We start from the raw sequence: 15622 nt of genomic DNA, 5'->3' as shown, positions 1-15622 counted from the left end.
CTCTGTTCATTGCAGGGGCTTTGGACTAGATGATCTTTAGAGGTCCATTCCAACTCATGTGATCCTATGATTCTGTGACTGCATTTTAACTGATGAACAACTTTGCTTTTCTACAAAGGCTGAAATCTTGTTTGCACCCTGAAATATGCACTAACACAGCAATGTGCTACAGCTCCATCTGGTGACTCTTCCCGAACCTGGTGATGCTTTATTGTGTGTCACTGATGCATTCACAATGTCACTAACCCATGGGACTCAGGGAGGAGTTCACCACTTCAAAGAGGAGCACAGATAAAACTGTCTGTCTGCAGATTTTGGTTTGACATACAGATATTTGCCCGTAATTATCTATTAAGTGTCAAGAAGTGTATGCAGTCAGAAGGTATTGTATAAAAACAGTGGGAAAAAATATGAAAAGCGTATCTCCCATACTATTCTATTGAGCAGCTCTATTACAATGAGGATTTAATTTGAGTGATCTACTGTGTCTTTGATTACAGAATACAGTAATTTTCCTGGGCTATTTTTTTTTTCCCCCCCATTTCTTTCTAGTTACTTCTATTCCCTTTAAGTTCCTCAAGGAAATATTTGTATAGATCTATTAGAACTGCATTCCCAAGCATCCCTACTGTAAATCAATTATCTGGTTGAGAAAGGGCATGATTACAAGCTTTCCATTTTCTTTAAGGATCCCAGTAAACAATTCTTTTAAAATTTTGTATTTTCTTTGCATCTTATGTGCCCATGCTTGCTTGATCACATGCAGGAAATATTTTTGTACGCTGCTGCTATGCATGACTAAGAAAGAAGCTGCAGATAGAACAAGATGAGATACAGGCTGTAATTTACACCTGACAGAGTGTGAATTTCATTGCAAGTCCTTTTAAAGGGAACTTGCCATTTTCTCCACATTCAGACAGAGATTCCATTAGAAATATATATATATGAACATTATCTTCTGTTTGTTTATTCTAGTTTGCTTTTGCTTAATTTCTTCTAGGAAATAATATTCTTCAAGGTAATGCAACCCTGAGTTATTCACAGGCACAGGTAATGGTCCTGTGATGCTGGACACACTCCATAAGCAGAGAACAGCCAGACTAAATAAAATTAACAGAGTAAAGAAAGTATTGTCACTCCATTTCATGGGTTGGGGGTGTCAAGCCAAAGGCAGTTTAAAAGACATTCCCAAAGTCTATTGCAGAGCTGTATGAGGAATGATATCCCCATCCACTTGCTTTTCTGTTTCTAAAGGACAGAAGACCCCATATTTGTTTCAGTTGAACTGCAACTTAGGGTGTTTTAGAAGATACTTAGAGATAGAAGGGGCTATTATTCTTTCCCACTGAAAGAATTATTAGCAGGCAATTAAGAGAATAACAAATGGAACCCATTCAAACTGCTCTATTTGCTGTTGCGCTGAGCTTCCAGCAAGAAGGTACATGGAGGTCATTTCATCTGACCACTTTTATGTCAAAGGCCACTAGTGTCATACAGGCTCTCCTAAATTAAGCCATGTGTTTTAGACAGAAATATACCAGCCTCACGAAATGTTGTCTATCTAGACAGTAAATTCAAAGGATGGGGTTTTGTCTCTTTGTGCAGCTGCTTTGCATCTGCTATAGTTTCACCTGGACAAAAAAGGATAGTCCATACTGCTATTGGTTTAATCTCCTGCATCATCACAATTATTTTTATTAATTTGAGACCTTGAAGCTTAAAACAAAATGAACCTCATGAGCAGAGATGGTGCTGAAAAAGCATGGACTCTGCCTAGTGCCTCCTGTGTGCCATGAGAGCTCAGTGCTGCTGTAGGAAGACTATTGAGTAGTGGCCATCCAGCTGTGCTGGGTGAACCGCTGCCTCCCGCCACACCCTGGCTACACTGGCTGTGTCCCCTGCATGCTCAAGGGTTGAAGTCAAGACTTGGTCCCAGGAGAGCACAGTGCAGAAGTTTGCCAGATGACAATATAAGCAAACAAGTCCAAAGCCTTCAGTTACCATATTCATAGCTACAGGCCAAATGCTTTATTCATAATGTCACAGTGGAAGTATTAACATTGCATTTGTTTAAAAAGTAACTAGCAGGCCAACTGTGACCCTCATAATACACCTTAAGCAGTGTTCTACTAGTTTACACTGGTTACATTCTGCCTTATGTTTTCCAGAGGGCCAATTTGCAATGATTTTTACTGCAGCAACAAATGCTATTTATGAATATAAGTAACTAATTTACTAAAGTTTCACACACCGACTTCATGGCTTCTGCTTCACAATTAAAGGTTCTGGAAACCTTTGGTCTTGCTGTGACTTTGGGTTGTTCCTGATTGTACAGGGAAGGCTGGAAATACTGTATTACAGTAAATGCATTGTTATTGTTATTGCCCTTGTTATTAGAAAATGTTTATATACTGTAGTAAATTTACAGTGTACTTTGCCAGCTCAGATAAAGGGAAATTCTCTACCCTGAAGAGCTCACAGTTCAAATAAGACAGGACAGATAAATGCATAAGATTTTGGAAAAGGGTGAGTTAAAGGATAATTAGCAATGTGAAAGGGGTGGAAGGCTTGCACGGGGAGGGAAGGGGATGTTATCATCACCAGTATTCCTGCTTTTTTGTCACAATAGCACCTTAAATGCCTGAACTGCTGAAAGCCTGCTTGCATGAGGTGCAGAAACTGGCAGTTGAGTGGCCTATGGAGCTGAGGCTCGCTGGCATTCCTGTCTGGGGGCTCCTGGCTGAAGCCAACATCAGCCCAGTGACAGAACAAGGAGTGCCAGGGCTCTAGTAGGTTTTAGCCCTGCTTAAGGAAAACCCACATGATTTCCTGCCCTGAAGATTTATAACTGAAAATGGTAAACACACATAAGACAGCATTTTTGGGAAAAGGAGTTGAGGAGTTTATTAGCCACCAAAGTACAGCAGAATGAGCTGGCAGGAGGGAGGGCTTTTAGCACCATCATACCCAGCATGATCTGCAGCTGGAGCCCCATTTGCCCCCACTCCAGGCAGCCTGTTACAAAGGAAAAAAATCCCAAGTTTTTGTAGCTTGATTCCACCACAGTTGCTGCTGTTCTCTTGATCTTACCTCATGTTACATATGGGATTGGCTCTCCCTCAGTGGAAGAAGGTGTCCAAGTGTCCTGGGAAGAAAAACACACAAATATAGTACGTGATATTCCTTTTTGCAGCCTTGTAGTAACTTCTTGGTGATTCCATACATAATTGTTCAGAAAATGTGAACAGCAGAAATTCTTGGCTCCACTTTGCAATGTAATTCAGCCTCTGCCGAAAGCTAATAGGTATGAGGAAGCACAAAGAGCCTGGAAGCTCTACTGTACCCTGAGATAAGTGAAAACCTTCTTGGTTCATCTTATTTACCCATAACAACGAGGATGGGAGAAGCAAAAGAATGTAGTGAAAGTCCATGCAGCTGTTGTCACCATCTATTCAATGAGGAGTGCTGCTCAAAAGCAAAGGATAAAGCCATTTGCTGCCTGGTTGAGGCTGATGTCTGTAAATAAGGGGGACCCTGGTTGCTGAGTGGGGTGTGTGATCACACACTGGTCTTTAAGGTGGGAGCTGCAAGGTGCAAAGAAGTTAAGTGTCAGGGAAAGAAATAGGGCTGAGGAGGTAGGATTCATTTGAAAGTAGGAAGAAAAGGGCCACAATGAGTTCTCTCTCCAGAGAACAGACAGATGTAGGACAACACAGTAGTAGGAAGTGTGTATGAGTGGGCAGTTCTCGTTGTCAAACACTGATAGTCATGTATTGGCATATTCATTGGGGATGGGCAGGAAAATAAAATCAGAAAGAAAGTCATCTCTCTCTCTAAATATATGTATGTATCTATATATGAGGACTTTCTCATGTTTACTGCTTGCTGACTCATGATTTCTGTTTTCTCTGGACTTACCAGCCAGGCAAAGGATGGGAGCAGGAGTTGTGTCCCTTGGGGCTGAGTCCTGCTTGACCCAGATCTTCTTATCTCATTGGTGTCTGACCAATGGGTGTCTGAAGCAAATGTCCATACTCAAAGCTAAAATGTAAGTTTCAAGACAAAAAGGGAGAGGAGCATCTCTGAAATGTGTTTCATTGAGGTGAGGTAGGTGCCTGAATCAGGCCACCTGGTTCTTACTGTTGGAATTGGTGGTGTCAGGAAAGTTTAGATAAAGACATCTGTATAGACATAGAATCATAGAATCATAGAATCATAGACTCATAGACTCATAGAATCGTAGAATCGTAGAATCATAGAATGGCTTGGGTTGGAAGGGAGCTCAAGGATCATCAAACTCCAACCCCTATGTTGCAGGCAGGGTCATCAACCTCCATATCTAATACTAGACCACGCTACCCACCGCCCTAGACCCGGTGAGATTAATCCTTCCGTCTGTCACTGAAACAGAGCAGTATAATGGATCATGCTGATCCTTGGTAGCAAAGAGATATTTGAATGAGGGAATGTCTCAGGGCAGACTTGGGCAAGAAACGTGCCTTTGTTGTAAGGCAAAGCATGAACTCAATGGGTGGAAACAAACGAAGAAATCAAGGATAATCAAAGAGGAAAATTCTGAGGTAAATGGAGAATAGGTGACACACAAAGAGGAGTGGAAGGAATACAAGATAAATGAGACCAGGGAGCACAATTCAGAGCTTATAGTTGGAAAAAAAGATTCTGAGTGTGATGTTCTAAGTAACGATGGCTGCTTTTGGAGAGAGGAAAGATATAGTTTGATAGAAGAGATAGTGAGTTTTTCTAGAAGAATTTATCACCAGAAACCTTGAATTAGAACTAACAAAACAAGCCTAAATCTCTCTTCCAGTGTTTCACTTAGCATCTGTCACTGAGAGAATATGTGGTGGTCTTACATAAAATATTGATTGCTTTATTATGTTGTACAAAAGTGCTCTGCAGGTCACCCCAGGCACTCAAGCAAGGGCATTCAGACGTTACCTTTTGTCACAATTTGGTGCAACAATAAAAGCATATTTAAAAAATATGAAATGCTTTGATTGACAAGGATATTTTTTTTCCATGAAATTGCCTGAGAAGACTGGAGTTCAATTATACAGCCTGCGGAGGAAAAGAAAAATGATAATGAATGTGTTCTAGAAACTTTTAAAAAGTTACTTAAAATAGATTTTCCGTACATAATATTGCCATATGAAACTCAACTCTCTTCTGGTCTTCTCGTGCTTGGAGAGCAGCATTTTTCCATTTGGAAATTCAATATCAAGGATTTCCTGCCTCACTCTGGTGGACTGTGTAATGCCATCCTCGGAAGCCTTTCACCGGCAGGGCTTACCCATCAAACTGCATGTTTTCAGCAGGTAGCATGGGAGTAACTTACATTGTTCTTCCTGGAAGGGCATCCCAGTCTTTTTCCATTTTTCCCTTTCTCCTGTCTGAATTTCTTTGTTTAGTAAAACAGCCCTTTGTATTGCACCTGTCTGAAGTAGCACCAGTTAAGCACCAGGTAGGAAGCTAGAGTGGAAGAGGAGTGTGATGTTTGGCACATTTGTGTAGGTGTTCCATCAAGCCCAAAGAGAGAAGAAATAGCATGTGTAGTGCACATATAATGACTGCTCCAGGTGCCTTGTGACATCAAGGAGGCATTCCAGGACCTGGAGAGGAATAACCATATGCTTCAGTACAGGTTAGGGGATGACTTGCTGGAGAGGGATGGACCTGTGTATTCCAATGGACAACAGGTTGACCGTGAACCAGCAGTGGCCAAGAAGACCAATGATATCTTGGGAAGCTTAAAAAAGAATGTGGCCAGCAGGTTGAGGGAGGCGATCCTCCTCTTCTACTCTGCCTTGGTGAAGCCACATTCAGAATACTGTGTTCAAAAAAGACAGGGATCTCCTAGAAAGTATCCAGTAAAGGGCCACAAAGATGATAAAGGGCCTGGAGCATCTCCTGTATGAAGAAAAGTTGAGTAACCTGGGTCTCTTCAGGTTAGAAGACTGAGGGGGGATCTGATTAATGTTTATAAATGTCTGAAGGGAGGTAGGAGGCAAATGGATGAGGTGAGGCTCTTCTGAGTGGTGCATAGCAACAGGACAAGGACTAATTGCCTAAAACTTGAACACAGGAGGTTCCAGGCAAACATACAGGAGACTTCTTATTTATAGTAAGGGTGATGGAGCGCTGGTTCAAGATGCCCAGAGAAATGGTGGAGTTTCCTTCTATGGAGATATTCAAGACCCATCTGGACGCCTACCTGTGTGACCTACTGTAGGGTACCTGCTTTAGCAGGGGGTTGGGCTCAATGATTTCTTGAGGTCCTTTCCAACCCCTGCAGTTCTGTGATTTTAGTATTCAGCTATCCTGCAAAATTACTGAAGTCTGTTTGCTCGAGACATGCTTTGGGCACCTTCTCTTCTGTCTGAAGTACAGTGATGTGGATGTAATTTTTCTAAAGCAGGCAATGGCTTTTAGTAGAAAAGAGAATGATACAAGGACTAATTTTAAAATATTGTTGTTAGTAATTAAAATATTTTACTTGCCATAATAAATTCTTAAAATACAAAAAGGGTAAGGAAAGGTTGGTTTTAGAGGCAACTGTCCTCTTAAACGTGAAGCAAGTGATTCACATTTTCAAATCAGACAGAGTGAGAGATGGAGGCGCAATCACCAATTCACAATGGCATTTTGTGTTCGAGTAGTAATCAGACCTGTATTTATGATAGCTACGCCTTCACTGCGAGCTAGAGAAGTTGCTTTCTCTTTTTTTTTCATCCAGATGATTTCGGTACTGCATATGCTTTTTTTATCACTAAGCTGGACTTCTATAATGCTTTGCTTAATGTGCCTCCAGATTCTGTTATTTATAGACTTCAGCATATTCAGACTGCAGCTGCTTAAGTACACAAAAGAAAGAGTGTGTTTATAACCTGCTAAGATTTTGCTCTGTGATGCCAGTGAAGATCAGCGTTTAGCAGGGTTTAGGGTGACCTTCAAGGAGCATTGTGAGAGCACACCTGTTTATCTAGGAGACTTCTGTTTTATTTTTTTCACTATTGAAATCACTCAGTGTTCTGCTTTCTGAGGGAAATCTGGGTTTTGTGCATTCTATGTATTATCTTCAGAAAGTGCTGGGGCAGAGGATTTAGTAATGCAGCATCTTGGACGAGCTGTTCTTACAGAAAATGTTTTGTGCACATTAGCTTTGTTGAATTTAAACTGTAAATATATTATTTTCTCTAAGTTGTCATAGTCCTATCACTATGGCCATGATTTACCCATTAACTGTTTTTCAATGAGAATTGGTGGAGAGGATCCTTTGTAAATATGTCAAAACATACATATCTGGTGTTACATATTGAAAAGTGAAATCTCTAATGCCACAGCATATGTTTTGTAAGTTTATAAGATGACAATGTTGTTTTTTAGTGGCACAGTCTAGAATGAGCATAGGTGTTACAATTCATTCACAATACAAAAAATCTGAAGTTTTATGTAAGTGAACACATAGCCAGGATCCCATTTAGGTACTAAGGGTAGGACCACACTTACTTTCACTGGCTTGTGTCTAATAAAGCTGTTCTGTTAAGGAAAGTGCCAATTCCTGCAAAATCAATCTTTCCTTTCGGTTTGAATCATAGAAATCACAGGAGGATTTTAGGAAATCATAGAAAATCATAGGAAATCATAGGAGGAATTTTAGGAGGAATACAAAGTCAGATAAATAAGGTGGCTCCATGGAAACTCTGGAAAACAACTGACCTCTCTCTGAGCTGCAGAAGGCTGCATTACATTACACAGCTAAGGGCTGCATCCCAGAAAATAAGACATTTTCCAAAATGATTTGATACCTCATCTATTTTATTGATTGGATTTGTAAACGCTTTATGCGTTTCAGGCTGCCCAGAGAAATGGTGGAGTTTCCTTCTATGGAGATATTCAAGACCTATCTGGACGCCTACCTGTGTGACCTACTGTAGAGTACCTGCTTTAGCAGGGGGTTGGGCTCAATGATTTCTTGAGGTCCTTTCCAACCCCTGCAGTTCTGTGATGTTAGTATTCAGCCATCCTGCAAAATTACTGAAGTCTGTTTGCTCAAGACATGCTTTGGGCTTGAAGACTATTTTCCTTCAGTTTGGAATTTAGGTGAAGGTTTTTCTTATCTGTTAAAATATCACTAACCATGTAAAAACATTAGACAATTCCTGTTTGTCATATGATGCATATGTAGTGTTATGGGTAAAACACTGGCATAGGTTGCCCAGAGAGGTGGTGGATGCCCTGTCCCTGGAGGCATTCAAGGTCAAGCTGGAGGGGGCTCTGAGCATGTGACCGAGCTGCAAGTGTTCATTGCAGGGAAGTTGGATCAGATGGCCTTTAAAAGTCCCTTCCAACTCAAACGATTTTGTGATTCTGTGATTCTTCTAAAGCCATCTTTAGAGTCGCGTTGGATATGTTCTTTCTTTGCATGCGCTCCAGGCAGGATGGCCATGGTAAAAACATACCACGTTCATTGCTACTACCTACAGTGTTCTTCTGCACCCAGAGATGGCCAGGAGGATGTGAACAAGGATTCTCATCAAATCCTTGCCTATCTCATCTTTATTTTTCTTTGTTCTCTACTGGGGATCCTTTCAGCATCTCTAGAAGTGAAAACACTGGGATGTTCCAGTACAAACGCTTGATGTATTTTAGAAAACAGCTGGAGCTAGCCTCATAAATGACATGTACTTCGACAGGTGAGGTGGAGTGTGACCAACATTATGACCACTGTCCTATGAATCACAGTGAGCAGTAACAAATGTTTTGCACATGTTCTTGAAAGAAGTGAAAAACTTGGCTGACAAAACAATGCACATCACTGCTGTCCATGTGCATTGTCTTGAGAACTGGCACCAGTATCATTTAATGTCTTTGCAGTTTGTAGACTCAGGTTTCAAAAGGTTGATGGCATCAGACTTTTCCTTGAAGGTTTTAGTGGTCACTAAAATGAGAGAAAGAGGCAAAATGACGTAAGGTCACCAAGCAGGTCGGTGTCAGAGCAATATATGCAGAACCTCTTCCGTGCATCCTAGGGCTGTCCGCTCCCCAGCACTCTACATAGCCTCGTTAGCATGGTGCATTTAATCAGCTTCACTCCATGTCGTAATTCATTTTCCGTGGTGTTATGGATATCTAAAGGGTAGGATTTTAACTTAGCAATCTGGTGTGTTATTGAATTAGTTTTATGTTGTGTTAATTTCTTTGTCTCACAGCATTCATCGCCTGTGATAATTGATGCACAATATATAACCGACTTCTGTATTCATTTGGGTAACTGCATTTAATTGCCTGGTATAAAATATGCGTACTAAGTGCAATCTGCTATGACTGCTATGACTGAGAAGTGCTCATTGGTATGGACTTGAGAGTGCTTTATCTTCCTGACAACCTGTCTGAGGAAAGCCTAAATGTCTCACAAAATCTACCACCCAAGGTACTTGCACTGTGTCTGCAAAAAGAGAGGCCACAAAAAGCATTCCTGGGAATCATTTTACAGTGTTCTGCATTAGGAATCTGTTAATCAGAAGGTTTCAAGAAGAAAAGTTTATATGAATGCCCCTGCCACCTCTGAACCTTAAGCACACAGAAGACTACACATTTTCTCCTGTACATAAGGATTATGGCTTTATTTGCTTTTTCAAGTTACTCCATGGAATTGAGTTGCTCCTACACACATGTATTTAGAAACACAGATTTCTTTTATATATATCTTCGTGTCATTAATTCCCACAAGAGTACTAATGATTTATAGATTAAGAAGGCTTTAGACATCACTAAAAATGTGATGTCAGGGAGATGGTGTTGATTAATACCTGATTGATTTATACCTCACAGAGAATGGCTGCATAAACTTGCACTCTCTTTCTCGTTTAACGACTGTCACAGTGATTTCTTTTGTTTTTAAGAAAGCAAGAATCTTCACTACCAGATGTATTTCCTAGAATGTACATCACTTACTCTTTGTATGACCTAGAGTGTTTGTTTATTTGTTTCTTTGGCTTGTTTTGTTTCCTGCGTCATGAAGAATACAACAGTGTGGTACATGGGCTATATGAAGAAATGCTGAAAGTTGCCCAAAGCCAATTTTATTTTAAATGTTAATGAACTCCCCCATAGAATTTTCAGAAATTTCTTAACAAAATCTAAATGTTGAGTCTAAATAAGGTGAGAAGTTCCTGTAAGGTTATTTTAGCTGTATTGTGTTGCTCTCTGTTAATGTAATCTGTGTGTTGTTGGTGGAAGAGATCTTCACAGTTAGTATTTTTTGCTTTAAGTGAGCTTGTTTTCACAGTCAGGAGGTAGGATTAGTTCTGCCTGCAGCTTGCTGTAGATTATTCATTGTCCATAGGTCCATTTATGCTTGCTATTCAGTTCTCTTCCACTGACAAAATAACTTGCAGCAGTAGTTGTTTAGACAGGACTAGTTCTACTTTAGGGTGCTCATGTGCTCTTTGTGTTTTTTTCCCCTGGTTCAGCCTGCAGTGCTTCCAGATCCTGCTGATTAAACAGCAGCCTTGATGGCCAGGGAGAAAGCAAAGCTGCCCAGACCCAGTGAGACTATGAGAGCGCTCTGAGCAAAGACTGTCATGGCCCATTGGGCAGAGCTGGTGGCATAGAACAATAGGGGAGTCACAAATAATCCCATGTTTGTGGTGCTATTTTCTTTGTCCTCTGCAAGGACTTTAAGAAATGCCTGTAGCTAATTCATGAAAACATAACAAAATTTGAAATAGGTGGACAACTTGGTAGAAGGCAAATGCAAAAGAAGTTGCTTACTAGTTCTCATTAGGTGTGTTTGTCTAGCCCAGAGTCTTTATGGACAAGTTCCCATTTCTGTGAGAGCTAATAGGGCTTCAGTTTGGGTTTGGGGAAAGAGAGTGTGAAGTTTGGCAGCAGACCTGGTAATATCACCCGACACGCACATAACAAGGCAATAAAACAGTTGGAAAAAACACAACACCCACATTTTGCCCCTTATCCCAATAATCCATGCCTGTATGAGATGCCTCTGCAGGTCATCTTCTGAAACCATGGAGTAGTAGTCCCACCTCAGCAATCATGAGGACACATTATGGGGATAAGAAGTTAGCCCATGGCAAGGTTTGAATATATTTCATCACTATATCATCACAGTTCTGAGCTGCTCTTTCCTACATCAAGGCACAAGGCTCCTGGTCACAAGAGAAAGGCAACAGGGCACCCTGGGCCATGCCAGAGGCAAGGTCTGATCCATGGGTTGCAGATGATCCACCCTAAGCACGGCATATCTTTGTGAGTCACGATTCTGTGGTGAATGATTAACACAGAGGAAGGTGGATGTACCGTGTGAGAAATATCTTATTGACAAATAATAGTTCAGGCAGCTCTAACCTTGAAATAGATTTTTTGTAGTCAAAAGTTTATAGCCTGAGTGAAAAGTACTAAGTGCAAATTTAAGGAGCTGAACAGGAGACACCCAGTTTTTAAAACTTGACATAAATCTCGAGTGGCTTGCCAAGAGTAACATAAGCTAATCATGTTCCCTGCAGAGGACTTTTGTTCAATGTTTTTTAGTGTTTATAGATGTTATTTAGCAGCTAATTTTATCATAAAATTATTTTATGTTCTGTATAATGAATAGTGGAGATCAAATAAGAATTGAAATTGCAAATTTGAATAATAAGAGTTGATAAATATTGACTTTTAAATAGACCTACTGTAGATTTGAACAAAATGCTTCCGGCCTATGCTGGTTATTTGAAAATTACAACATACAAAAAGAAAAAGAAGTTCAGCATTGTCTGATCCTGGCTCCTTTTTCACTTTTACAGCTATTAACATGGTCTTGTCCCCATGAAGTGGTTTGTGCAGAGTCAAGGAACTACAATACAGAACTTTCCAGCTTGTACTTTGTGCACATCACATGAAAAAAGAAAAGCGTGGGAGGTGCTCAGCTAAAATACTGCATAATCACTTTAATTGTTTCTTTTCTAAAGATGAATTCTTGGGGTCTGCATATTTGAAACCCCATAATTAAGAACTTCCAGGTGCTTTTTAAAAAGACAACTCAATTGTTGCCACCCAGAGACATCTGCCTGGTGTTAATAAATGCCCTAAAACTTGGTCAGGAGTTGGGCTGTGTCCTCACTAGTACCAAAGGCTGTAGATCAGAGACCTTTAGTGTAGCTCTAGTTTGGCCAACAGATATGTGTAACTAATGTACCAGACCTGACATAAGGATACCTGTGCGTTCATCTCACTTTGTTTCTTCCCTTTACTGTGAGTGCTGTCAGCTCACAGCTTTGGGTCACACCTTATCCTCTTTCCAGCCTCCCTTATAATGACCATTGCACTGATGTGTCAAGCTTCACAAACAGCAGCAACAGCAAAAAGTTACCATTATGTAAAATTTGTGGTCTGACAGCTACCTGATGGAAGCAGCACATTTTAACTGGAAGCAGATGGTCCACTCCCACCTCAAGCTCTCTACCTTTTGTGAGGCAAAGATACACTGCTAGTCAAGGAGCCAGTATCACCTCAGCTCTCCTAAGCTCTCTTACATTTCCACATCTCTACATTCTCCATTCTGAAAGTCAGCGCAGGATTTCTTTTACTTTTCATCTCAGAACAGGAGACTATTTCCTTGAAACTCACAACATCAGTTAATTGTTAACAGTTAAAGAAAAAAAAATCACATTTTTATCCCTTAAAATACATTCTTTCAGCTGATGCCTTCATGCTGAGGAGGCTGTGTAGCTGCTGATAAGACGAAATTTCTGAAGAGTTTTTCAGTCAGAGGCAAGTGGTCTGGCAGGTTCCTGCATGGCACTGTTTGCTCAGTGGGTGAGGTGAGCGCTCATTGAAACTCCTCTCTGAAATGCGTGCAGGGAGCCTGGGGCTGGTGCCTGGTGCAAGTGGGCAGAAACATTGTTTGTTGGTTTCCCAGAGCCGTTTGTTGTTCTACAACCATGTTCTGGATGTGGCACTCTGTGACTGGTTTTTATCTTTTCTCTTCCAGAGCCTAATGAGCTGTACATGGGCCCTGAGTTCGATGACATCCCATCTCAAGATGCTGCTAATACAGTAGCAAATTATTCCTAGCTGAAGAAGTCTATCGGGAACAAAAGGAACTGGTGAAAAAGCAATGGCTGCTGGTAAGTGTCTCAGATCTGCACAGATCATAAGAAAATAGTGGGAATGAACTGAGTTTGTTGTGATGAGGGAGATGCACAAATGTATGACTAGTCCTTGTGCCTGGAGATTTACCATCAGGAGAGTACCTTCCCTTAGCTATTTGACCCTCTCTTCCTTCACTAACCCAGGAGCCAATACCCGGACAGTCAATTTTGACCATATGAATGTTAATTCTCTTGTTTTCACAGAATCACAGAATTGTAGTTCAGAACAAAACAACTTGATGTTTCCCATAGTGAATCCACTGTCTTTGACATTTTTAGTTCAGAGCTAACATATTCTTAAATTCTCTATAAAATTGCATCTCATGGAAAACAGGTTTTTCTTTGACATGTATTTGGTTCTCAGTTTTCTGACAGTTTACCACAGATTATATATAGTCAAATTATATTAAAAGACTACAGGATAATTCATCCAGCATAGGTGGGATCTCAGGAGGTCACCAGTACAACCTTCTGCTCAGAGCAAAGCTGGCTATAGGGTCAGACCAATTGCTCAGGGATTTATCAAGTTTTTGGCCCAAAAGCTACAAGTGTTGGTGAGCCTCTTCCACCACTCAACTCTCCTCCTCGTGGAAAAGTGTTTCATATAAGCAGCTTGAACCATTCATGTTTCATTCCATGCCTGTTGAATGTTTCTAATATCTTTATGATTTGCCAAGCAGTATTATCTGAAATTTCTGAAAGGTGAACCATAATTAAGAAACAAAAGAGTGCTTGTGATATCTCATTTTCATTGAACACTTTGTTAAAAATGCTGTCACATTGACATGTTTCTTCTCCTGCAGCAGCTGACGGTTTGGGAAGTATAGCTATAGATACCACGCAACTGAACATGTCAGTCACTGATCCAACAGCTTGGGCCACGGCTATGAATAACCTGGGGATGGTTCCAGTAGGTCTAGCTGGACAACAGCTTGTGACAGGTAAGATTTTTTTTTGTATTAAAGAGGTCTGTTGCACAAATCCACAGACTCTTTGCCTTCTTTTAAAATATCTGGAATTATTTTTGAGGCTATATTTATTTTTCATATTCTGAAAACACTATCTATGATTAATATTGCATACAGTGTAGTAGTTTCTTCTTGCAGTAGTTGTAAAATCTATATCATATTTTAACCTTGTGGAAAAGCCAAAACTCTGGCAAAATTAGATATCGATCCTCATACTGGGTCAAGACCAGAAGCAGGGTCACAAAAAATCTGTTTCTTCATTCAAGCAGGATGTCTTGATGTTCTGCCAAGGAACACCATGGTCTGGGACCTCCTGACTGGAGAAGGATTTTGAAGTTACATTAATTGGGTAGAAAATTATGTAGCCCATTCACTCAGTTAATATTAGTAAAGTGAAGCTTTCCCATCAGGTGTGCACTTATTTACTTATGGAGTTGTAAAGTGAATTTCAATAGGTTGTTCTTGTTTGATTTTGCTATTTCACTTACAGTTTGGGGAAGCATTGCAGAGAATGAACTCATTCTAAAAACAATAAAAATAATATTTTGGAATCAGCAGTGTTTCACAGACGCATCCAGGCATAATCAGACTTCACTGCCAGCAGTAAAGGACTAATTGGGTGGGATTAATTAAACTACATTGCTCCTGTGAGGTAGAGAAAGATGATTTTTATATGGGTGGGTGCCCCACAGACACAAGCCACCAGCCAGATACATGACAGATCCTCCCTGGAAACTGCATCCTTAGCTTAAGAAGAGCAGTGCAACATCTGGATCAGAGCAGCCTCCTGTCACATCTGTACCTAGTCCATGTAGATGTGGAGGTGGGAAGCCAGATCTAAATCACTGTGTCAGCCTCACCAGGGATGTGAGAGGTTTTATTTTGGCCAAATATGTCCTCTTCTGGAACTTGGAACAGCATGAAGCTATGCCAGTTTGCAGCTGATGGTCTGGCTCTGAATTACCCATTTTACAGGCGGATAAACTAAGCTGCACGAAAGTTGATTTATAATGGAAAATTCTCAAACAGATAATTTAGCCACTGGAGGCCATCAGCTGATTCTTTAGCCTCATTTTCCTGATTAAAGACAAGCAGAGCTGTCAGCACCTGCCTCCCCTGCTGTTCATTCCTGTGTGCTATAGGGAGTGGTGGTGGCTCCTCAACCCACTCACAAGTATCTCAGTTGCATATCCCATGGAATTTGCCCACCTTTTTGTCTTCCCTTCTTCCTCTGTTTGCCCAGTTTTGGTGTAAGTTGTGTCCTGAGATGCACTATGCAGTCCCTACAAGGCAGCCTCGTCTTCTGCGCAGTGCTTTTCTCCATAAGGGAGGATCCCATGGATTTTATTTCATTGCCAGCTCCCTGCTGTAATTTGCATATTACGTATTGTAGGAGTGTTGTACAGGTCAGCTGGTATTTGTTCAGTATTTTGAATATATGGAAGGTACCATAAGTAATAAATATTAATCAGTGAAGTG

General features: G+C 40.7%; 1 long non-coding RNA gene across 1 annotated transcript; it reads left to right on the top strand.

The window, feature by feature from the left end:
* Positions 1-285: 285 nt before the first annotated feature.
* LOC116216327 lies at positions 286-14111 on the top strand. Its single transcript, XR_004158882.1, has 3 exons — positions 286-382; positions 13016-13151; positions 13979-14111. It is a non-coding gene; the product is annotated as an uncharacterized LOC116216327 (long non-coding RNA).
* The last annotated feature ends 1511 nt before the right edge of the window (positions 14112-15622 follow it).

This window comes from Meleagris gallopavo, chromosome 1 (assembly GCF_000146605.3).
Source record: "Meleagris gallopavo isolate NT-WF06-2002-E0010 breed Aviagen turkey brand Nicholas breeding stock chromosome 1, Turkey_5.1, whole genome shotgun sequence".
In the NCBI taxonomy this organism is placed as follows: Eukaryota; Metazoa; Chordata; class Aves; order Galliformes; family Phasianidae; genus Meleagris; species Meleagris gallopavo.
This window is presented reverse-complemented; position numbering and strand designations above follow the sequence as displayed.